Below are 25,623 nucleotides of genomic sequence, written 5' to 3' on the forward strand. Positions count from 1 at the left end.
GATGGCCATAACTCCTAGCAAATGTGTGATTACAGAATCAGCCTTTTTGGAACTCATAACAGATGACCCCTAAAATTCTGAGTAAGTATCAATGTTGTGGTGTACATATTTCAATTTCAATGAAACACATCCATCTACCAGATTTCATTCCTCTGAGTACCCTTTGGGTTACATCTGCTGGTAGTACAGTTTGATTTTAAAAGGAACAAGTAGGACATTTCCTTATAATTTCCTTGGCTTGTTGCCAGGTTATGGAAAAATCCTTTTTTTTTTCACTTTTTTTTTTTTTTTTTTGGTTTTTCAAGACAGGGTTTCTCTGTGTAGCTTTGCGCCTTTCCTGGAACTCACTTGGTAGTCCAGGCTGGCCTCGAACTCACAGAGATCCGCCTGGCTCTGCCTCCCGAGTGCTGGGATTAAAGGCGTGCGCCACCACCGCCCGGCGGAAAAATCCTTTTTAAACCCTAATTGTTGACATGATTTTTTTTTTTTTATGAAATTCTGAGACCTCCAGCACATTTTCTATCAATAGTTTATCAATCTCATCATTACCTTGTGCTAGAGGTCCTGGCAGACCTGTATGTAATTGGATATGAGTTATAGCAAAGTTGAGGGTACAGACATGCAGGACTCTGAGTCTTAATGAGCAGCTACTCTCACTTGGCTCCATGTCAAAAGTTCTGGTTAATGTTAGCTCTCTCAATAGTGCTTACAAATACCATATCCTCGTATGTATTAGTTGCCTCTCTGTTGCTGTGATAAAGCACAATCACCACGGTAACATACAAAACGAGTGGTTGAGCTGAAAGTTCACATCTTCTACCTCAAGCACAAAACAGAGAGAGGACAGAAAGGGGAAATAGACCGTAAACACTCCAAGTCCACTCCTGGTGATATACTTCCTTAGGGGAGGCTCCACCTCCCCAATAGTGCCACCAACTGGGGATCAAGTGTCCAAACACATGGTCCTATGGAGGGACATTTTTTATTCAAACCACAACAGATAAAATATGAAAACCCATAATGCAAGTGCAACTCCAGTAAGTCTTCACTATTTCCTCATTTTAATAGCTAACCAATAGCTATCTTGTGATATATATGTATATTTATATATATATATATATATGCATATACATAAGACATGAGATTTATGACAATTTACTGATGTACAAAAATGTTGACATTGATACTTTCTAGCTGAAATGTGTGTGTGTGTGTGTGTGTGTGTGTGTGTGTGTGTGTGTGTGCACTTGCACAATTATTTTCTCTAGTTGAAATTTCTAAAAGCACTTCCCTTCTTGGGCATTGTCTTTGTAGTGTGAATATTCCATGTGGTTGTGGTGGTTTCAGCTTCCTCACTTACCACCCATTCCCAAATTAGTTTTTGTGTAGTTAACAAGTACTTATTTGAATGGCAGAGAGGAAAGGCAACTGAATATTAGTAATCTAAATCTCCTGACATTTCTTCTTAAATATGCTTTCCTCTCTGTTGTGCTGTTACCATTGTCTCCACTTGTATGTGTGATCTCACTAGTAATAATTTGTGCAGTCAAATAAAGGAAAACTTATTTTTTTCCTGTGATTTCAGTTTAAAGTTCTTCCTCACCAAGTTACTATATTCATAAATATTTCCTACTAATTGCATGGTTTTCATTTTCTTATTTTTTTTGTTTTTTTTTTGTTTTTCAAATGTTAAAATCATCATGGGAAAATTAAATAATTCAACATTTCCTGTATTTTGTCCTATAAAGGGAATATTGTTATCATTTAAACCTGAAATTCCTTCAAAGGTTCATGTTTTGAGCAATTGCATTACAGTATAGACAATGAAGACATTTGGGAAGATTATGAGATATTTAGAGACTGGTGTCTAATTGGCAGAATATGGCCTAGAAACAGGTCTTTGATGACAGCATGGACCACCTTGCCCTGGGCCTGCTAGATGATGCTTCCTGGTCTGCCATGGACTGTTCTTCTCAGCCCCTTGCTCTTACTCATTTCATTGAGCTGCTCTATCTACCTTCTGCAATGAAGGACTGAGACTCCCTGAAATCATAAGTCAAGGTGAGTCTTTCATCCATCAGTAGTTCTACGGTTTATTTGGCAATGGTAGTAACACACACACACACACACACACACACACACACACACACACACACACACACATATATATATATATATATATATATATATATATATATATATATATTTATATATATTCAGGTATATAAATATGCACATGCCCATATGTGTGTATATATTTCCTTTTTACTCATAAATGTCATAACCCTATGGATATTTTAATATTGTATGCATTTTGCATGAATCAAAAACTTTATGTACTTGCAATCCATCTGTCAATACAAAAACACATTCACTGTGTTATGTTCTAAATATCATCCTGCATCAGATTTTTATTTTATATCTAACACATACTTTTTACGCTGTATTAGTTATATTATGTTGTTGTGATAAAATACTACAACCAAAAGCAACTTGAGGAAGAGAGGGTTTATTTACTGTAAGGTTCCAGAAGAGAGTCCTCAGGGCAGGGAAGGTGTGTGGTGGCTTCAGGAGTCAGGACCTGGTTGGTTACATTTTTATGTACACAGGGAAAACATAGAGAGGAAAACAAGGTGAGGTTATAAACTCTCCAAGCCCATAAAAATTTATATTTTCCCTGGCAATGCTCCACCTCCCAAAATTTCTATAATCGCCACAAGCCAGGGAGCAAGAGATCAAGAGCTTATGAGGAAAGCATCTCGTTCAAGCCACCACATATGCTGAGGCCATAGTGCAATTTCTGAATATTTGTTTTTCATTTCATGTGAGGTATGTATGATGTTATTTATCCTCTTACCATATTCAAATAGCTCTGATCTTCTGCTACTGTATATTTAAGCATACGGCTAATTTCATTTCAGCAAAATCAATTCCTAGGATGTCTATTTAGACAAAAGTGTACAAATTTATATATCATAAAACAGTGACAGTGACAGTTGCTACTTTGGAGTTGGTAACATTTTACTATGGTATTATACATTATTTTTATATGAACACTTGCAAACACATTTTTATAACAGATAATGTTTTCTAAATATAGTGAGATATTTGAAATAAAGATTGAGTAATATATGTAATAAATCTATATTACAAAAAAAGTCATTCCAAAGGAAGATGTTAGGGATTGTTTCAAGTCATAAAAGCGAAATAATAAAGACAAAGAAGAATAACAGGATGAAGAGAGAGAGTAAGTGGTGGAAACAGGAAGCAGGTGGAAGCCTCATGAATGTAAAGTCAACAGAGAAAGCCAAGGGACAGCAGATTGACTGACAGATCCCTGGACAGATTCAGAAATGGGTAGCATCTTCTTCTACAGGAAGGGTGTGTGTGTGTGTGTGTGTGTGTGTGTGTGTGTGTGAGAGAGAGAGAGAGAGAGAGAGAGAGAGAGAGAGAGAGAGAGAGAGAGAGAGAGAGAGAGAGAGAAAACTGGCTTAAGAAATTCAACTTTCTTGGTACCCAGTTAGTCAGAATCCCACCTGATTCTCTATTTTCCTACCCCAGGGTATTTATTCCCTTATGATAATACAAGTCATGTCTGGAGTGAAGTGGTGGATATGAATAATTCAGAGTGGCAACGCTGTTCTGAAACTGTGGCTGTTGAATATTTTTATAATAATAAATGTGCAGATAATAAATCTGTTCCATAGATTCTTTCTCTATAGTTTCTTATACTTCTTGTAACCAAAAATTAGAGCCTGGTAAAGAAACTACATTTTTCTCTTACAAATTTAAGCTGACAAAGACATAAGAGATAAAAATTTAATAATGAAGGACCACAATAAAATGTGCATCCTGCCAGGCAGCAGTGGCACAGGCCTTTAATCCCAGTCCCAGCACTCAGGAGGCAGAGCCAGGTGGATTTCTATGAGTTCAAAGACAGCCTGGTCTACAGAGAGAGATCCAAGACAGGCACCAAAACTACACAGAGAAACCCTACCGCAAAAACCAAAACAAAACAAAAGAACAAACAAACAAACAAAAAGTGTGTCCTGTTCTTTAAGCCTCCACATAAGTAGTTATCTTCTCAAGAACTTGATACTGGCCTTGTGATCTTCTGATTATTAAGCCCAGACAAGGTATGAAGACTTCTGACCTACAAAACTCTGATATCTGTATTCTCGTAGACCTCTAAGGTAAGCTGTCATATGGCAGCAGAACCTGGTGTGTGAAAGGTCCTCAGGCATTTGCCTCCAGCAGCATTCCATAAGGTGTTTCTCAAATGTGCACAGTCAAAACCAGGTTGAACAAGGTTGAAGCTTCCATTAAGCTTAAGCCAAGAATGAGTTAGAAAGACTCCATAAAATAAGTGATTGAAGGCAACAGGGAACAGAAAGAAATTGCCAAGGTGTTGAGTAAGTGATGCCAGAATATTAAAAGCAATTAAGGCTGGAACATGAAACAAGGTTCCAAATGAGATTCCCTCAGTTAAATTGATTTAATAGAATAAATATGGGATTTTTACATGTCAGGACAGTTGGTAGTTGCCAAGGAATTAGTGACAACCAGCAACTAACATTCTATACCTTCTTCTAGTGTATGACAATGATTAACCCCAGAGAAAATATCAAATCATAACCTTTAAAAATAGTAATAGTAAAACAGACAGCTCATATTTATGCAGTATTTTATAGTAACTAGCGATTTCTATAATTAAATTAATGAAATTTATTAATCATCTAGATTTGGGTTTTAGGAGATGAGAAGGCTACATGTATCTTGTGATTGAGTGATTTATTGCGGTTACAGAGACCTATACTTCCATTTTATTTAGAAGAAACTAATTAATCATAATGTCTAATACTGAAAAGAATAGTGAAAGAATAACTAGGTACATTATTGTAAATATAAAGGTAGACAGTAGAATAAATAGCAAGCAGTTAAAAATCAGAACTGCTTCAGAATAGGAAGAAATCAGGTATTTGTGGATGGCTGCTTTGTCAAGACCAGCTGTGGTCATTTGACTCACAATTGATGCTTTGTGTAACTTTTTTTTTTTTTTTTTTTTTTTGGTGTTTCGAGACAGGGTTTCTCTGTGTAGCTTTGCGCCTTTTCCTGGAACTCACTTGGTAGCCCAGGCTGGCCTCGAACTCACAGAGATCCGCCTGGTTCTGCCTCCCGAGTGCTGGGATTAAAGGCGTGCGCCACCACCACCTGGCAATAGAAAGAAAGAAAGGAATTATTCTGGGGAGCACAAAAATGCTACTTTAAGCTACTATTATGTAAAACAACTCAAATAGCATAAGGCTATTTAAGATATAATGTGTAAAACTACATTGATACAATATTTTGAATCCAAGCTCCCTGACAGTCTACTTTTGTCACATTTTACATTATGATGCATTACTTGTAGGACTCCACGATTTTAGTTTATATATTGTTTGTAATTAAATGTGTAGATATGTGTGCCTGTGACACAGGCAACATATACCTTTTGCCTAATGTCTCTTTTTTGTTTTGTTTTGTTTTGTTTTTTGAGACAGGGTTTCTCTGTGTAGTTTTGTGCCTTTCCTGGATGGAACTCACTCTGTAGCCCAGGCTGGCCTTGAACTCACAGAGATCCGCCTGCCTCTGCCTCCCGAGTGCTGGAATTAAAGGTGTGTGCCACTGCCGCCACTGCTGCTACTGCCGCCGCCGCCGCCACCACCACCCGGCGCCTAATGTCTCTTAATATTAATTTCTTAGCATCATATAATGGTCAAAACTTCAATGTTAAATGTGCACTAATTTCAGCACAGGAATTAAGTGTCTCTCTATGAACAGAACTTTAAAAATGTGTGAGTGCTAAGTTCACGCCACTGAGGCATATACCCTATCTTTTTATATGTCTATCTGTCTATTTTTCAACTCACTCAACTATTTATATATGCCTAACAATCACCAAGTTATTGAAATTCCTCAATTCATATTTAGACATCTGATTCCAATCTAATACTACAAAATTCATTTTAACCTTTTTTCCTTATTTATCATGTTTATAATCAATACTGACATACAAAAGCATATAGGATATATCTGTACAGTCACGTTAACATTTTCACTCATGACTTTGTAAGAAATGGACTTTCTAACTTTACAGAGTACGTATGTATAGTTCTTTGTCTCTTTAGTCCTAAATAAACATCCATCTGTTCCCCACAGTTACTTACACTGTTTCTCTGTTTCTTCCCCAGCACTACTAGTAGTATTTGGGGTGGTGGTATGCTAATACACTTAGTTTCCTTTGTTCCTGTCTTTATAGCATTTGGTGGTAGCCCAATCTTGTTGATTAAATATTTAATGAATATTGATGCCATAAAGAGTATAGTTTAAGATTAGAATTCCTTTTTTATTTTTCAAATTTCTGTAAAACCCTGTAGGTATCAGATGCGGGTTTTGCTATAGATTTTGGATAAGCTCAGTTCCTGGTGAGTGGTTGGAGGGAAAATGCCACTACTTCATTTGATATGTAGATGTCATCCTCTCTCTATAAAATGCTAGTTCTCAAGATGACAATCCAGCACCAGGAAAACTGTCGCCTTTATGTGATGTAAAGAAAAAAGTCAATGCGCTAGCACATGGTTTTGAGATTACCAAATCCTCAAGAAATTTTCCAGACTGCTGCTTTGTTATACTGATTTTCCAGTATTTCTCTTGCAGTGATTGTGTACCACATATATTGAACTATGTAAACAAAACTTGCAAAGTTTACTTTGATGTAGTAATAGCCCCTGATCATATCGATGAAAATGTGTTTGACTTCAGACAAATTGAAAGCAGCATCTTTCAACAGAAACCAATGAATAATAACATTTCTTAAATTTCAATACCTCCTAAAAAGGAGAAATCCACTGAATGATGTGATATAAATGACATTTTAAAAAAGATAAGATTACTAGGGCAGAAAACATATGACCTCATAATTTACAGGGCTAGACAAACTTCAATTGGACACAAGGGAATTTTGTGCTAGAATACAAATGTCTTATGTCTTTTTTTTAAACACTATTTTTTATTAAGAATTTTTTTCCATTCATTTAACACACCAATCAAAGATCCCCCTCTTCCTTCCTCTTACCCCCCAGCCTCTCCCTCCCAATCCAACATCCACTCTCCCGCCACAAGAAGGCAAGGTCTCCCATGGTGAGGCACATCCAGTAGAGGCAAGTCCAAGCCCTTCCCCATGCCTCAAGGCTTCATGAGGTGTCCCATCATAGGTAGTGGGTTCCAAACAGCCCACTCATGCATCAGTTAATGACAGGTACATGAAGGCATACATTTGTCACAACCATCAAGCCTCTACACAGAAAAGGAGAAGTTCATTGCTTGTAAATTATATCTTCATATAAAAACATGTATGAAATGCAAAGGATAAATGATAAGGTATAGTGTATGGGAAGAAAGTTTTATTGAAATCATGTTGTGGGTGTATGAATGAATAGTAAAAAATGTCTGAACAAAACTGTATTTTGATCTTAGGCACTGTAAAAGAGGACTTTTGTATTCATGTGAGATGATGTCATTTCTAGCAGCAGGATTTGTTCAAAATGAGACTTCGTACATAGAGAATTTGAGATATTTTCCAAATATATGCAGGGGCAATGAGAATGTTTTTTGTAAAGGCAGTGTGAGATGAGCCATTGAAGTAACCCTGCAATAAGAGATAAAGGGCTATTTTGGGACTCATCATGTCTGACTTAAAAAGGAGTTCTTTCAAAAACTCATTCAGTGTTCCAATTACCTTGTCTACCTGGGACATATTGAGAAGACAAAAGTCTAGTGAGTGTCTTCTTCAAGACCTTTCAAAATTAAAATGCAAGTTCTAGTTACTGTCAGATATATGAAAGTCCAAATGGGATGAGGCTTGCCCTTGTAAGGCGTGCACTGCAAATCTTACTATGCAAGAAGACATATATGACATTGATTTATAGTTTAGAGATAGCGAGGTAAGATTCTTGAAGTTTTCTTAGTCTTAACACTAGAAAATGCATGAATGTTGACTAATTTGCACACGCTTGGGTCCTTACTTTATCAAGGACATCCCACTGAAGAGATGTAAAGCCATTAGCTTTCTAGTAAGCCCCTTTGCTAATAATGGTGGCAAAGCCATTGATATAGGTTACAGATAATAGAGGCTGTTTTCTTAGTTAATCACAAGTGGGCTTCCCAGTAGCCAAGGGGATCTCAAGTTCTTTATCATATGACATCTGATGGGGACTGAGAACATAGGAAGCCATTGCTTCTTGTAATAGGAATATGCCAGAAGTAGCAGGTATGCCCATCCTGTATTAAGAAGGCCTAGATTAAGATTCTGCATTACAGCTGGCATAGGCTACACAATGGCATCTTGGTATAGGGCAATGGATTTAAAGCTTGTAAGAGTCACAAGTGTATGGAAAGCCCATCATATGGCAAGAAATAGTCTGCTTACTGGTCTATAGGCTAGAATTGGTAATACCAATTCTTTGTTTCAGAATCTATTGGCTATTTTATAGCCAACATGGGTGATGCGGAGGATTTTAAGAAGTAAGAGAATTAGTAAAATGATGAAGTCTCTACAGCAGCTCTCAACCCATGGGGGGTTGCAACTCCTTTGAGGGTCAAAAGACCCTTTCATAGTTGATCACCAAAGACCAACAGAAAACACAGATATTTACAGTATGATTCATAATAGTATCAAAATTACAGTTAGAAAGTACCAACAAAAATAATTTTATGGATGAGGGTCACCATAACATGAAGAAACTGTATTAAAGGGTCACAGCATTAGGAAGGTTGAGAACCACTTCTCTGCAGTGAAGGTCTCTCTGAGAATAAAAAAAGATTTTAATTTAGACAGATTCTGGAGTGTTTCTGTTGTGGAGTCCAAGAAGACTGGGAGAGGAATTTTGCATTGTTTAAACAATTATGTAACCTCAGAACTTATGTGGCAATGTGCCAGATACCCTTTTGGTATAAAATTTAGGCTACTGGTTTCCAAGAATGCAAATCAAGAACTCCTGAAGTCCTATAGAATATGATTGTAACTGTTGACAACAGCAGGAAAGGAGAATGAACCAACAACTCCCCCCCCCATAACCTGCCCCTTCAGCAACATTAGAATTGATCTATTTCTCTATAGTGGGAGATCCCAAACTGTACCCTCCACCCACGGGTCACCACAAACACATGGACCAAAATGATGTTCTTCTGAAAAATACTGAAACATACCAGTGCTGATGAAGTGTAGGTGGAGCCAGCTGAGAGCCACATGCTGAAGATCCAGGTGCAGGTGTTAGCAGGTTAAAGTTTCCTCAAATGGTCAAAGAAGGCTGAAGATACACAACGTCCAGAGGGGAAAACCGCTAAATAGGTTACAGTGTGTTTAACAATGTATGTAGGCTTAAAAAAAGAAAAAGGGTATAGTCATAGAAAGATATGAGTAGTTTAAAAGTAATAATAAAGTCTTTAAAGAGAGAGTAAACGTAATGTAAAAGAAAAAAAGCCACATAAGACGGGAAATATACAGGGAGTCTTGGTCCTGTATGTTATTGTGATATATTTTTTTTTTGACTGTTGAAAAGGCAAATGACAGCTGCAAAGAGACCTGGAATTGAAAGAGGGAATGTTGAAATAAATCATCCTATACTTCAGGAATGCCTCAACTTTTAAAAAGTAAAAAAATGTGTTTGTCAAATGGAAATGAAAAATGCTTTGGAGTTTTGTTCCCACAGGAGATGAGAGATTGTGGATTCCTTCAGGGTTAATATGGTTCAGGTTTGATCAGGGGAGACCTCCTGAATCTTGACAGGTGATATTTATCAACAAAGATTATAGCTAGTCTTCCCATGACTTGGTCATTATCTCAATTTTTCCCCCTTTGGGACCCTAAAGATACTTCTTCACCCGCAGATAGCAGGAAGCAGAATGGGAGAGCACAATGTCCATATTACTAAGATGGTTGTGGGAGCCTTTTGGTGATTTGGTGGGTTATGGATGCTTGTTATCATTTAGGGAAATATAGCATATTGATACAAATTTAAATTTATTTTTGTTACTCTGTATATATGTTTCTATACTTGTTTAAAGGGTTTTTGTATATTGATAAAAAATTAAGGTTATTTTTTACAACATATTGCATATATATATATATATATATATATTCTTTTTAAGGTATTCTACCCATGCAGTTCATTTAAAAAATGTAAGGTAAAATTCTAGTTTTTGAAAGCTCTTATTATAAACTATTTAGGATAATTAAGAAACATAGGTTAGTAGCTAATCATTTAAAATAATCAAATTTGTAGATGTTAGATATGCTTTCAATATCTTTTAGAGATGTATTTAAGATAGATGGTTTTCAAATATTTCAAAGACCTATAAATTTGGCATTTAAAAATGTTGTATTAATTTAAAGTTTTTCATGACAATGAGACACATCTGCACCTGGCAGCACAAATTTACTTCAGAGAATATGATGGGCATTGAAGAAACTCCTTATGGAGTTTGCTTTCATTGTGCCAAGGTTAGCCACAGGGCAAAGAATCTGTCCTTGCCATTAATTGCTGACAATGTGCTATGCAGACTGGACATGTAGGACCCATAGGAAAGTGACTGCTGAACTTTGCCAAAACAAGGCAGGGTGGTTCTTCAGTGTTCCTGATTCACAGAATAAACTGCTAGACATTCTTCAGGACATAGAAGAAAGTGACTGATGAACTTTGCCCAAGCAAGGCAGGACAGTCCAAAATCCCTACTTCATAGAAAAGTCTGCAAAATATTGAAGATGGATGCCTTAACATTGCAGAGGAACTTTGAGTGACTGTCCAAGCAGCCAAATGTCTCAATTGTTCGATAATATTACTTCCTTTTGGATCTTTGATGGAGTTGAAGACTAGATAGATATATTTCACTTTTCCTTAGTTATGATAGAAAGTAAATTATGTATAAAACTTTGGAGTCACTTAGATGAATGGATGGTGGAGTACTTTCTCTGAGCTTGCCAAATGTAAATGGACTGAATATTGTAAATTAATTCTTACTTGAGAACTGATTCTTTGTATGTAGTTATCCTATGTTAGAGTTAAAACCTTTATTTTTAGATGAAAAGGAGGAAATGTTGTAGAATATTGTTTTAAGATTTGTTATGTTTGTTCATTTTGCATTTGTTTAACTCTGTGAAGCCATGTTACTTTGTCTGTCTAAAATACCTGATGGTCTAATAAATAGTTGAATGGCCAAGAGCAAGGCAGAAGAAAGGATAGATGGGGCTGGCAGGCAGAGAGAATATATAGAAGGAGAAATCTGGGAAGGAAAGAAAAGAAGTAGCCAGAGAAGTAGGAGGACTCCAGGGGCCAGCCATGGCTTACAGCAAGCCATGGAGTAAGAGTAAAATTTACAGAAGAGAATAGGAAAAGCCCACAGGCAAAAGATAAACAGGATAATTTAAGTTAAGGAAAGCTGGCTAGAAATAAGCCAAGCTAAGGCCAAGCATTCCTAATTAAGAGTAAGCCTCCGCATCACGATCCCTGACTTCAAGCTCTACTATAGAGCTACAGTAATAAAAACAGCTTGGTACTGGCATAAAAACCGACATGTGGACCAATGGAATCGAATTGAAGACCCTGACATTAATCCACACACCTATGAACATATAATTTTTGACAAAGAAGCCAAAAGTGCACAATGGAAAAAAGAAAGCATCTTCAACAAATGGTGCTGGCAAAACTGGATATCAACATGTAGAAGGCTGCAAATAGATCCATATCTATCACCGTGCACAAAACTTAAGTCCAAGTGGATCAAGGACCTCAACATAAATCCAGCTACTCTGAACCTGCTAGAAGAGAAAGTAGGAAGTAGTCTTGAACGCATTGGCATAGGAGACTACTTCCTAAATAGAACATCAGTAGCACAGACTCTGAGACAAACAATCAATCAATGGGACCTCTTGAAACTGAGAAGCTTTTGTAGAGCAAAGGATACGGTCAACAAGGCAAAGCGACAGCCTACAGAATGGGAAAAGATCTTCACCAACCCCACATCTGACAGAGGACTGATATCCAGAATATATAAGGAATTCAAGAAATTAGACATCAAAATGCCCAACAGTCCAATTAAGAAATGGGCTATAGAGCTAAACAGAGAATTCTCAACAGAGGAAACTCAAATGGCCGAAAGACATTTAAGGAACTGCTCAACATCCCTAATCATCAGGGAAATGCAAATCAAAACAACTCTGAGATACCACCTTATGCCTGTCAGAATGGCTAAGATCAAAAACACTGAAGACACCTTATGCTGGAGAGGATGTGGAGCTAGGGGAACTCTCCTCCACTGCTGGTGGGAATGCAAGCTTGTACAACCACTTTGGAAATCAATATGGCGCTTTCTTAGAAAATTGGGAATCAATCTCCCCCAAGATCCAGCTATACCACTCTTGGGCATATACCCAAGAAATGCTCAACCACACCATAAGAGCACTTGTTCAGTTATGTTCATATCAGCATTGTTTGTAATAGCCAGAACATGGAAACAACCCAGATGCCCTTCAACTGAAGAATGGATAAACAAAATGTGGTACATATACACAATGGAATACTACTCAGCAGAGAAAAACAATGGCATCATGAGGTTTGCAGACAAATGGATGGATCTAGAAAAAATCATCCTGAGTGAGGTAACCCAGACTCAGAAAGACAAACATGGTATGTACTCACTCATAGCAGGATACTAGACATGAAACAAGGATGACTTGTCTGCTACTCACATCACCAGGGAGGCTACCTGGAAAACAGGACCCCAAGAAAGACACAGGGATCACCCAATGACAGAGAAATGGAATGAGATCTACATGAACAGCCTGGACATGAGTGGGGGTAATGAAAGGCGAGGGTTGAGGATAAGAGAGCTTGGGGGAGCGGGAGATCCCAGCTGGATCAACAACAGAGAGGGAGAACAAGGAATAGGAGACCATGGTAAATAAAGACCACATGAGAATAGGAAGAAGCAAAGTGCTAGAGAGGCCCACAGAAATCCACAAAGATACCCACACAACAGACTGCTGGCAGTGGTCGAGAGACAGCCCGAACTGACCTACTCTGGTGATGGGATGGCCAAACACCCTAATTGTTGTGCTAGAAACCTCATCCAACTACTGAGGGATCTGGATGCAGAGATCCATGACTAGGCCCTGGGTGGATCTCTGGGAGTCCAATTAGCGAGAATGAGGAGGGTTTATATGAGCGAGAATTGTTGAGACCAAGGTTGGATAAAGCACAGGGACAAATAGCCAAATGAATGGAAACACATGAACTATGAACCAATGGCTGAGGGGTCCCCACTGGATCAGGCCCTCTGAATGGATGAGACAGTTGATTGGCTTGATCTGTTTGGGAGGCATCCAGGCAGTGGGACCAGATCTTGTGCTCATTGCATGAGTTGGCTGTTTGAAACCTGGGGCCTACGCAGGATTGTTTGGCTCGGCCTGGGAGGAGGGGACTAGACCTACCTGGACTGAGTCTACCAGGTTGACCTCAGTCTGTGGGGAAGGCTTTGCCCTGGAGGAGATGGGAATGGGGGGGGGGGTTGGGGGGAAGGTGAGGGGGACGGGAGGGGGGGAGAACAAGGGAATCCGTGGCTGATATGTAGAACTGAATTGTATTGCAAAATAAATTAATAAAAAAAAAAAAAAAAAAAAAAGAGTAAGCCTCCGTGTGTGATTTATTTCGGACTTGGGTGGCAGGCCCTCAAAAGAGCAGAAAAAAAACAACAACTATAATCTTTATCTGTTCTTTCACTGTATTAAGACAGATTCTCTCAGTCCCACCTAGCGTCCATAAATATGGCTTGTTTGCTAGTTAACTTACTCTGAGGATCCCCTTACTTTCCCTTTAGAGGATGGAATTTCAAGTAGAGGTCGTACCCATCCAGTATTTGTGTGGGTTCCTGGGAGTTTAAACTTCAGTCATTACAATTGTACTTCAAGCATTTTAACTGCTGGTCCATAAGTTTCCTTAGCTGCAGAACACACCGAGAATGGACAGATTAAATACAAAATGCTGTGTCTTACATATACAAATAAGAGGGGATGCCAGGCAGAACCACATAAAGGCCTACACCAAGAGACAGTTCTGGGTTTAGGTATGACAGGTTGGTAGAATTGACTAGCTGAATTGAACCCCCTGTAAATTAGTTTATATGAAAAACTTCCAGCCCCCAAGACATAGATCTGTCTTTACTTGTCTGAAACTTGATCCTCGGTTGACTAATGGTCACACAATGTGTTCCAAAGTGTGACAGCCCCTTAATGGAAATGATTGAGCTTAATTACATGTTAGGAGGTGACACTGACAGACCTCTACCTACAATCTCAGTGCTGAGTCCAGGTGCCATGCCAACTGGATAAATGAAAAACAGACTTTCCAGCAGCCATTCAATCTTCATGAGTCCAAATCTTGCCTTTGACTCTACTTTTGGAAAATGACAATACTTGTTTCAGCTCTATGGCCACTTATTTACCCTAAAAAATACTCATAGTGTGAAAATAAGAAAGCTCCCATATTTATGATTAGTCTCATAGGATAGAAGAACGATTGATTACAAGGTCAAGAAGATACATGATGTTGATATAAGATCAAGTCAACTGAATGTATTGTTTGGTGACCTTCACTGTGAAAGAATTGCCCATTTTGTACCTCTATAACTTAGGCATGGGCACATAACTTCTTCTGGGCAATAAAATGTGAAGGATATATAGTACTTACTATCTCTTTGGAGAAAATTTAAGAAATGATGAATCTTCCAACATTTCCCTCTCCTTGTTCATGGGATCATAGAAGCATAAGACAAGACAAAACCTTTAGAAACCTATGTACCTCGTGGGTGATACAAGCAGAGTGCACAACTTGGCTACATAGCATAAACAAGAGAAGCATTTTTTTCTTAAGAACCTTTTTGCCTGTTGGTTCACTTTAAATTTGAAGGTTGTTTTTAATAGTATAACTTCAGGGAACAATGAGAGAGAGTTGAAGAACATACAGTTTTTCAACCTGAAAAACAAGATTGAGTACCTGCTCCCTTTCTTTGCATTGATGCATGATGCATGTTTATTTTCTTTCATCACATGGGTCCTGCAGCTCCATGTGTGAATAGTGGACACCCTTAGATCATGAGATACTCTGGTAGAGTTAAGATGCTAGGCTCTAGGTGTATAGTCTCTTCTTTGATCAGACTATAGCATTTCATTTTTATTTTTATTTTTAGAAACAGTATCTTATTGTGTAGCCCTGGTTGGTCTAGAGCTTCGATATAGGCCAAGCTAGCCTTGAATTCACAGATATTCATCTTCCTCTACTTCTCAAGTGCTGATATTTAATATATCACAATGTATTTTTGAACAAATAGGACTTTACCGATGAGTGTATTTCTCATGTATACATGATATGTTTCAGGAAAATGGCAACCCTGACAGGAGTATCTTAAAACTTAGGCCGACACAGGGTCTGCAACAAAGAACAACAAAACATTGGAGAAGAGACAAAACAGAAAATAAGATCCTTGGATCTCTAATACATACAAATTGTGAGAAAACAAACATGTAGGAGCCTGATGGTACTTCATTTTTAATACTTTTCTGTTACAGCAGTATTCGAATGATCAGCTACTGAAAATATCTAAACAAGCGTGGTTGAATTATTTTATTGAGAATTATTGTGAATGGGAAGGCTCTACTCTGACAGCTCATTACACATGAGTTTAGTTGCCATAGCAATCTATACCAGTTCTCTGGAGGCAATTCTTGTTGCTTAGTTAGAGATTTTCCCCCCCACTTTTACCTTCAAAAATTGATCAGTTTGAATGACAGATTGTATGGTCAGTCAACATAAATTTGGATATAACGCCATGATATATAGATGACAGTGATAACAAAAAGTTTAAACAATTATATCAAATGCCACAGCACATTACAAATTCATTTCCTTTATGTTTCTTTTTTATATAATGAGTCATTGACATACTTTGAAATTTGATCACATTTAGGGAAATAATTAGAATGTAACTTGGATTTAAGTCTGCTACAGTTTCTCCAAATTTAAAAGCTATAAGAAAGAGTTTATGAAATCTTAGGATCTACTGAGGGTTTAATGCTGACCATTTTTTTTTGTTATTGTTGCTGAGTGGGTGGGGCACCCTCTCCTAGCATCCTCACTGTGCCAGATGCCCAGAATCTTGACAAATGTTGATGGGAGAGGGGAAGAATACCTTGTAAATTTTCTACTACTGTAACAAACTGCCACATCATCAGTCACTTAGAGCAACACATGTCTGTTACCTTCCAGTTCTGGTGATCAGCAGTGTCATGTACAATCTGGAGTTGTCTAAGACTTCGAAATCAAGAAAGATTTCTCAAATATCCCTGAATGTATAATTAGTGGAGACACTAAAATGGATCCCAACCCAGAGTTTATTTACACCTGTAATTTAAATTGTGTTGGATAATGTATGCTAAAATTAGAAATTTCATGCTTTATGAGCATGCTTGGTGTGTTTACAGAGAACAGATAACTAAAAAAGCCTGAGAGACAGCCATTGGCATTTCCTACTTCCTGATCACTTGCAAGCTTAGCTTTCCAATGTGTAACTCACAACATCGGGGCATATTATAAAGTTTTAGTGTTTAATGTAATCACAAATTTTACAAATACTAACTACTTGTGAGCCATGGGGATTAGGGGGTAAATCCAATCTCCTTCATGCTAGAACATTATCTCTATGTTTTATTAATGGAAATAGACAATTTTCAGACATTTTCAAACTATAAATAGAAGACAATATGAACAGTCTAAGGCTCAGACCTTGAGTTCTTATCTGATAGAAAGTTTAATCATGAAATCAATATTTTGTGAAAGAAAATTCTAGCTAGCTCTGTGTGCCTGGGGAGAATATTTCACGGCTCAGTGATGCTACTAAGTGACTGAAAGTCATTGAGGTGGAACCTGAGAAGGGAATTCGTAAAATGAGCATTCAGCTGTTTTTACAAGTTATTGGGCAATGCAAATTATGTTTTTGTCTAACTCTCATGATTTTTTTAAAAGCTCTGATGCCTATACAATGTCTCATCAGCTCAATGTATATGAAGTTATTTTTAAAAATCTTCTTGAGTTTATCTCAACCTAATTGTACATTTTTCAAGTCATTTTACATTAGCATTGGATGAGATTAAATGTCATAGACATTCAGTCAGTGATGGGGAGAGGATCATAGATCCCTCCACCACCCTCTGAAGTTAATGGCAGTTCAGCGATTCTGGAGAACAGGAAGAGATTGTCTGCCATTATGCAGCCATTGTGGAGTTCCTCAAGTTGCAGTGAACAGCAACATACCTGTGCCCAGTAAAGTGGCCCTAGTTATACACAGTGAGGCACAAAACAAAATAAAGAATAAAAGGAGTATGGAAATGGAATGGGGACCAAGCGGGAACAGGAGACCAGTAGGTGTGGGAGAAAAATAAGACAACATAGAGGGTGAGCATGACCAGAATTTATTTACATGTATGAAACTTTCATTGAATGGATTAATTTATAAAAGAGAAAAAAAACAGTAAATTATTCACAGAGAGATTTTCCCTTGTAAGAATAACAATAGGCCTTTAAAAGCCTGTAGGAGTCAAAGTAGAGTAAATTCACACTATCACTAATTGAAAATGATCAAATTTGAGGCTTCTTTCTAAATTGAACTGTTGCTGTGTTGACCGGATTTAAGGGAGGTGCATTGCTACATCTCTTCTTCGTTTAACTGAGACTTCCTGAATTTCTCATCTCATCTTACCAATTATTTCTTTTCTTATCTATCATCTATCTATCCATATCTATCAATCTATCTATCTATCTATCTATCTATCTATCTATCTATCTATCTATCTATCTATTTATGGTAAAAGTTGCCTTATTTTTTAACAGGGAGATGGAGCCCCAACTGGACATTTCTTATCGCCTAGTGAAGCCTCTAGTTCTGAGACTGGGTTCCATCTAATCTACTTGTTTGCCCAAGGGACCACATGGAAATACCTAAGTGACCCAGGTCAAGCCTATTGGTTGCTCTCCATAAACTGACTATAAGGCACTGTTGCTGAAGCCAATACCCACACAACTCATTGAACACAGAGAAGTCAAGCTGATGCCTACCTAGAGTCTTCATACCTCCTGATGAGTATTCATGGTACTGGAAGATAGATTGTATGCTACCAAAGGAAAAATATAAACACCCAACCAGTCACAAACCCTTTAATCTACACTGATGATCTGCTTGCAAGATGTACCAATGCAATAGTGGCACACAAAGCTTGTGAGACTAACAAACCAATATCAGATTGGATTTAAGGCCCACTACGTGAGATGGAACTCATCCCTGATACTACTAGGGTGGTCAAGAACCCGAGACTAGATAGGATAGGAAGGTAAGGGAAAAACAAATATTGCAGTTCTGCTAAAGGAATATAACAACAAAATGACTCATGTGTATTCTGCTGTATATATGATTCATAGTGTCTTGCTCAGTCATCATCAGAGAAACTTTCTCTTGCAGTAGATGGGAACAAATAAAGAGACCCACAGATGAACACTATGCCAAGAGTGAGAGACCTTGGAACTCCCAGTTCTCAATGGGTTGTCTCCATCAAACCATTCCCCTCTGGGCTCAGGGAAGCTCATGGGAGGGGAGCAGAAAGAGTTTATGAGCCAGAGGGGATAGAGGACGCCAAGGAAACAAGAGCTTCTAAACACAGCAGGACCCATGTGTACATGAACTCACAGAGTCTGTGATAGCATGCACAGGACCTGCCCAGATATAGGACAGAATGGTCCCAGTACTGAGAAGATGAATATATAGAAGTCTCCATTCCTAAACATCAGAATCTATCACCAATTGATAAGTACTTGCAAATAAAAGATTAGTTTTCTCCAACGGAGTCTCACAGGGTAGATAAACCAGTCTTATGGCCAAGGACCATGTTCAGCAGTAGATGGCAAACACAAAATGAACTCAGTGTTATTTCAGAAGGTTTTTTTTTTTTCTGTCTCATGATGTGGGCCTCCCCCTTACAGGTCCTTTTTGTATATGTTATAATTTCCAGTTTTATGCTTTTATGTAATTTCTATGTTTGCAAATGTGTGTGTCTCTGTGTCTATATGTGTTTCTGGAGCTTTGTTTTTTTCTTTGTTTTTTTTTTTTTTTACTTTTCTCTTTGTTCGCTTTATTCCTATTCTGCTTTGTTTTTATTCTAAATCATTATTATCATTATTATTATTATTATTATTATTATTATTATTATTATTATTATTTAGATGCCTGTTTGTATTCTAACAAGAAAATACAGAGAGGCAGACAGACAGACAGAGAAAGAGAGACAGAGACAGAGAGAGAGAAAGGTTGAGTGGAGAAGAAGTGAGAAGGAACTGGGAGGAGTTGGGGAGGGGAAATCATAATCAGTATATAGCGTGTGAGAAAAATCTAATTTCAATTAAATAATTAAAATGAAAAATGAAGTAAATATATAAATAATTGTAAAAATACATTATTTTAAGTGTGTGTGTGTGCATGCATGTGTGTGTGTCTGTGTGTAGGTGTTCTTGAAGGCCACAATGGTTCATCATATTCCCTGGAGTTGAAGTCATAGGCAATTGTAAGCTACCTGACTTGGGTAGTGGGAACTGGTCTCTGGTCCTTTCCAAGAGCAATACCCACATTTACAAGCTAAGCCATCTTTCCCTTTAGCTCCTATCCTCCCCATTCTTTCTTCTGAATCCAGAGATTTATAATTTCTCAGATAGAATATCAAGTCACAAGTGGTCATGGCATTCACCAAAAGGTGTATCTATTTTTGTTCCCTGAGTAAAATGCATCTCTGTTAGTATCTTATTAAATCTGTCACAGCTCACATCTTAAAGTGAGTCTCTATTATAAGTTTGTAGGCAATGAGAGGTGCCACCCAAGTTTCTCCAATGGGAGGCTTGCCTTTCAGCAGTAGTGTCTCCAGAGCTCTCAGACACTCACGTCCTTAAGACCAGTCTCAGCTGCCACCTGGGACCTTGCTAAAGGACATGGCTATCGCTGGGATGCACACATTCAGAGTATATAGGACACTGAAATGTAAAGACATGGTCAGTGCAGCTCAGAACTTGAAAAATTAACCAGGTAATGTTTGCTTCAACTTCACCTCTAAGTTGGTTCTTTGAGCTTCTGTTGGATCCACGTCAGAATCATCTTGTTACTCTATTGAGTCCTGCCTCCTCCCTCTCCTTTTTTTACAAATATTGATTATTATAAGCAAACTTCATTTTAGTGTATATTGATGACCTCTCTAGTTTGTGATATCACTAACTCCTCCTGAAGTGTTAGGAGGAAGTGGTTTACTGTGCTTTGCTTCTGGATGGATTGCACTTTAAGAGACAGCTGAAAATGTAACATCTATCCATAAAGGATGAGGTTAAAATGTTAGAATCATTCTAACTTTGTAGGAACCTTTACTTAGAATCATATCAATCCTAAATCCCATTAGGAGTCTCATTATTCTTTTTCAACCATTCTATAAACAGAAAAAAATGTATAATTATCTTTATGAAAATAAAACTCTTCCCATCATGAAGATATTTAATTATTTCAAAGATGACATTGTGCCAGGCACTGTATTTAAGTACGTATTCATTATTATAAACTTAATACTGTAGCAACCCCTGTCAAATTATGGCTAAGAAAACAAAGTAATGGGAAACACATGCTAATGAATGAAAATGAATAAAAATGAACATAAATAAAAATAAATGAGTTTGGATGCAAAACAAAGGCACAGATTAAAATAGTCTGACACCTAAGCCTATGATCTAAGCTTTCTAATAATAAAATCTAGAATTTTGAAGAAGAGGCTCAATAGACAGAAAAGTTAATGGTTGGTATGAGGTCATTTGAGAGCAAAAATTTCAAGGATTACCGAAAAGCAATGTCAGATACCATAGAAACCCACATGAAATTTGATATAAAACATTTTAAATCACATGTTTTACATGGTATTGCCTATCCACAAGGTAAGAGTTTTAAGAATGTGCCAAAGATCAACATACACCTATCAGAAGATGTTAATAACTTGTTAAAATGCAAATGAAAGCTTAATTAATCTCACTTATTTATTGATTCTCCATACCAGAAAATAGCATGTGAAGCCAAGAGGCATCCCCTCTCCTGAAGCTATAATTTACATTCAGTCACATTTCCCAAGTGTATAATGATGCCCTCATAACACATCAGGATGGTCACCTTGGCAACCAACTAAAGCAGCCATATGTACATTAGTAGTATGTGCTATATTAGCAGCCACGTGTACTATATTAGTATGTCAGTAGACTTTACGATCACCAATTGGCAGTTGACAAAGAAGAGAGAACTAGAATGCAGAGAGGAGCAGAGCAGGAAAGCTCTGGAGGTCAGCAAACAAACGCTACACAAGAATGTACCCTGGAGGTCTTGCAGTTGAACTCACTGCTTCTCAAATAACTACACCAGTTTCTAGGGGACCTTTCTTAAGTACTAGATATACAAAAATTTCTCACAACACTTCTGTTATAGTTGGTCTACCATGATCTTTACCTTTACTCCAGATGGCTGTTGATTGCTTGTGTATCAGCTCACAGATAGTAGATGTTGTTTATAGGGCTTTGATGGATTATTTGCACCTGACTCTCTTTTGAATAAACAGGCAGAGAAGATAAGCACTGGGAAGTTGAAATTTGACTCACTGGCATCACTTGTTAGCTGTTGGTTGTCACTTGACTTTCCTTGGGAGACATTAACAATGGCACCTCACTGCAGAAATAATTTCATTCAGTCTATCTTGGTGACACCAGTATATTGGCGTTCCTTCCAGGAGAGTGGATGAGGGGTTATTTATAGGAACACAGATGATAAATGCAGTTACATCACCAAGGAGCCCACAGCAGTGTGAATGGTGACTCATCACAGCTGCATCTCTGTTGCTCCCTGCAGAATCTGTAGGCAGACTCAGGTTAGCCAGAGTCTCCTCCCTCACAATTACTTTTAAATTTTCTAACATTGGGGAGGAGCATTGTGACTCTTACAAATTTCTGAGATCTGGAGCGTCATAAATTCCCTTGACTTTCTGAGTCATATGGCTTAGACTTCTTTGGCCCTCCATAAGGGGAATGTATCGATTCAAAGCAAATACCAACCAACACAGCTCAGACGCTTGCCCTGTGCACTCCTCACACGGAATCCTTGAATGATGCTAGAGATCGTGATATCTTCCACGGAGCCTCCGTTGGCCTGACTTTGAAGAGTGGATGGAGTTCTTTTTCTGTCTGGTGAAAGAACCTAGCAACCCCAACTTTCATTATCTCTAGTAATTCTATCACTTCTGGTCTTGTCCTTTATTAAGAGGTATATGTTTATATCTGTAATATAAACTAGATAATTATTAAATGAATAAAATAACAGAGAGCATGGATGGATTATACTTTTGATTCCTAGTGTTGAGGTGTCTGCTGAATTCTAATCCCTGCTTCCTAGTGTTGTTTTACCACTTGGTAACTTGGACTATGTGGTCTACAAGGAAATAAACTAAGCATGAGGGGACATCTAATTATCCTGCCACGCCTTTTTTTTTTAAACATTTTTACTAGGTTTGATTACAATGTGGCCGTAGTTTGTTTTTTGGGGGAATAATTTTACTTTCTATGACTTTTTCTTTTGAAGAATCCAAGGATATATACTTGAGATCCAATGTCTTAAATTTTTTATTATCACATTGGACAGGGAGACTCGTTCTTGTCTTAATGACTCAGTTCCAAGGACATTTATTTGATCTTCACCAAGGCTGCCTAATCTTAGCCCATGGCTGTGTTCTTCTCATCCTGAGAAGATTGACTCAAAGTCACAAATCAATAGAACAAACTGAATTTTTCACATTCTGCTCTTTGTCCTACTGTCCGCAAGTATTCAGAAAATGGACAGATTGCTTATATTAAAGTCAAACCCAACCTCTCGGAAAACAAAATATACAGATACACTACCCCCTTTTCAGCCTTTTCTCTCATTTAGAAAAGAATATTGAGTTGGAAAGTATCATTGGATCCTTAACTTGAATGTTCTATTGTTCTCAGCACAAATATCTTGTCCTGTGATTTTTGATGAGACAAATTAAATGCTCTGGAGTGTGGGAACCAGCCCTGCAAAATCTGCACAAAAATCCAGGTGCACCTCATCCTTGGAACTTCTCAAAGGCTCTTCAAATGGCATTGCATATCAGAAAAGGTATCACCAAACCAATTCCACAGGGGTAACAGGAACTACTTAATCATGCTGTTATTAAATAAAAGGTGTTATAGTGATTTAAAAAAATCTGTGTTAACTAATAATAAAAGTAGGCTCTTGTCTATAATTTTTCAAGCTAGTGTCAAAATATTATTACAATAAAAATATTGGAAAATACTTTTTGAAAATGTTTGTTTCTTTTCAATGTGGCATATAATTTTGTCCCTGTTATATTTATTGAAGTGATGTACTTGTAAAAAGGGCATCCTCCATGCAGAGAACTTCACAATTTATTTCAGGTCATTATTTTTACAGGAACCTAATGTTTATATTTACTGTATCATTTCTCCCCCAAACCAATGCAGTTTCTTTTCTACAAATACATCTTCTATTTTTATTAACTCAGAAGCTATATCTTAATATGCCTCTTGATAGACAGACATAATAAACATTTATTTAAACTGATTCATAAAGACAAAACAAATGTCATATTTTTTAAAATTATAAGATGACCTTTTGAAACAAGCCTAATGGTCTAATACTAAAATATATAAAAGACATGGAAGACATTACTTCTCATTTGTCATGTACTATAACCAGGAGCATGGCATTTGTATTTAAAAGGTCAGGATGGATGGCATAATTGTATACTAAGGTTAACACCCACTAAAATTTAAATTAGATATTTTACAAGTGTATCATTGGATTTAATAATAGCCTGGAGACAATTGATACCACATATGAAATTTCCCTACCTTAATATTTCTAGGTCATATGCAAGGCACTCTACCACCAAATGAGAGATGTTTCATCTCAGAACTTTTCTTCTGGGTCATATTTGCACAATCACAAGCATTAAAATATCTTTAGATCCTAGTATGCAGAATATACATGGTCCCTGGTTTATTAACACGCCTTTAAAATACTACCATAACCAACTCATTTTCTGGTCAGTTGTTTTTTTTTTAAAAAAAAATTATATGGATCTTAATTGTGCAAACTTCTTTCTTTCTTTCAGTCAGTGCATAGTTTAGACTTTGTGAGTTTCTCAACTCTTCAGGCACAGCATGAAAACAGTCACGAGAAATACACAAACAAATGTGTGTGTGGCTGCATTCCAATAGCAATGTGTTTAGGAAGCAGATGGCAACTGGATGTCTGCAATCTGAATCTTGATAGAAAACCAGCACAGTACAGTCTTGATAGATAAAAAATCCTCTTAAACTTTAATGTGCAAATTATCATATAATCTATTTTGAACAATATTGCTCATGGGCCTCCCCTGAAGGAGAGGCAGTTCCATATATTGTGACCAGCTGCCCGTTTACTCAATCCTCTTGAGACAACAGCATTCATATGCAATATTCTTAGGCTGTCTGTAGTTAAAATGATTTGTGAGTGATGATAGAATAAAAACATGCATAACAATTTTCTCTATAGTAGGATATATCATGACTTTACATACAATGAAATGAACCATGACTTTTCCAAGGAAGAAGGAAGAATATTTCTAAACTTACTTTGTATATAAATAAACCACTTCATTTGCTTCTTTCTAAAAGAAAAGAAAAAGGTGTGTTCTCTCCCTTACAGGGACACCCTTTGTAAAACTATCACTTTTAGTTTAACTTTTGAGGCAGTTGATGGTGATTTAATTAGTGAAAATAATAGCAGAATATTTTTTGCTTCTTTCTATATAAAATTGGCAAGACTCCATATTAGTTTTCAAGAAAGCTGTAAATCACCCCACAAAATGTGTCACGTCTTTACCTTTACAGTAGGCTTGGATTTAAGATAAAACAAAAACAGTCATACAGAAACCTATTACTGCAGAATCTTCCTAAAATAAATGTTTGCAAATACCTAAAAAGAGATAAAATGGAGTTATCCTATAACAAGGCAACTATGCCTCTGCTAGACACCAAATGCTAACAAATAAAAAAAAAAATCCTAGTGCCAGGAATGGGTTACTTCTTTTGGAGTTGTGGTTGATATGTCTCATTGACTCCCAAACATTACAAGGTGTGTAATGTTCTTGATTATCTTCAGAACTTAATTGTAAGACCTTTTTGCTAAAGGCACTACACACTTGAGTCATAAAACACAGGAAAAAAAATTAAGCTTAATTTTCTTATCTTAATATTTTTCCTATCTCAATATTTAAAAATGTAAGTATTGACCTGGACACTTCATACCTATTGGCTAGCTTTCATAGGACTGGAAGATGTGTGCCTGCCACTAGAGGAGAAAAGTAAACATCAATCATGCCCAGCTATGAACCTTGTTAAC

Source organism: Peromyscus californicus, unplaced genomic scaffold (genome assembly GCF_007827085.1).
Source record: "Peromyscus californicus insignis strain IS unplaced genomic scaffold, ASM782708v3 Scaffold_19__1_contigs__length_69161282, whole genome shotgun sequence".
NCBI classification, from domain to species: Eukaryota; Metazoa; Chordata; class Mammalia; order Rodentia; family Cricetidae; genus Peromyscus; species Peromyscus californicus.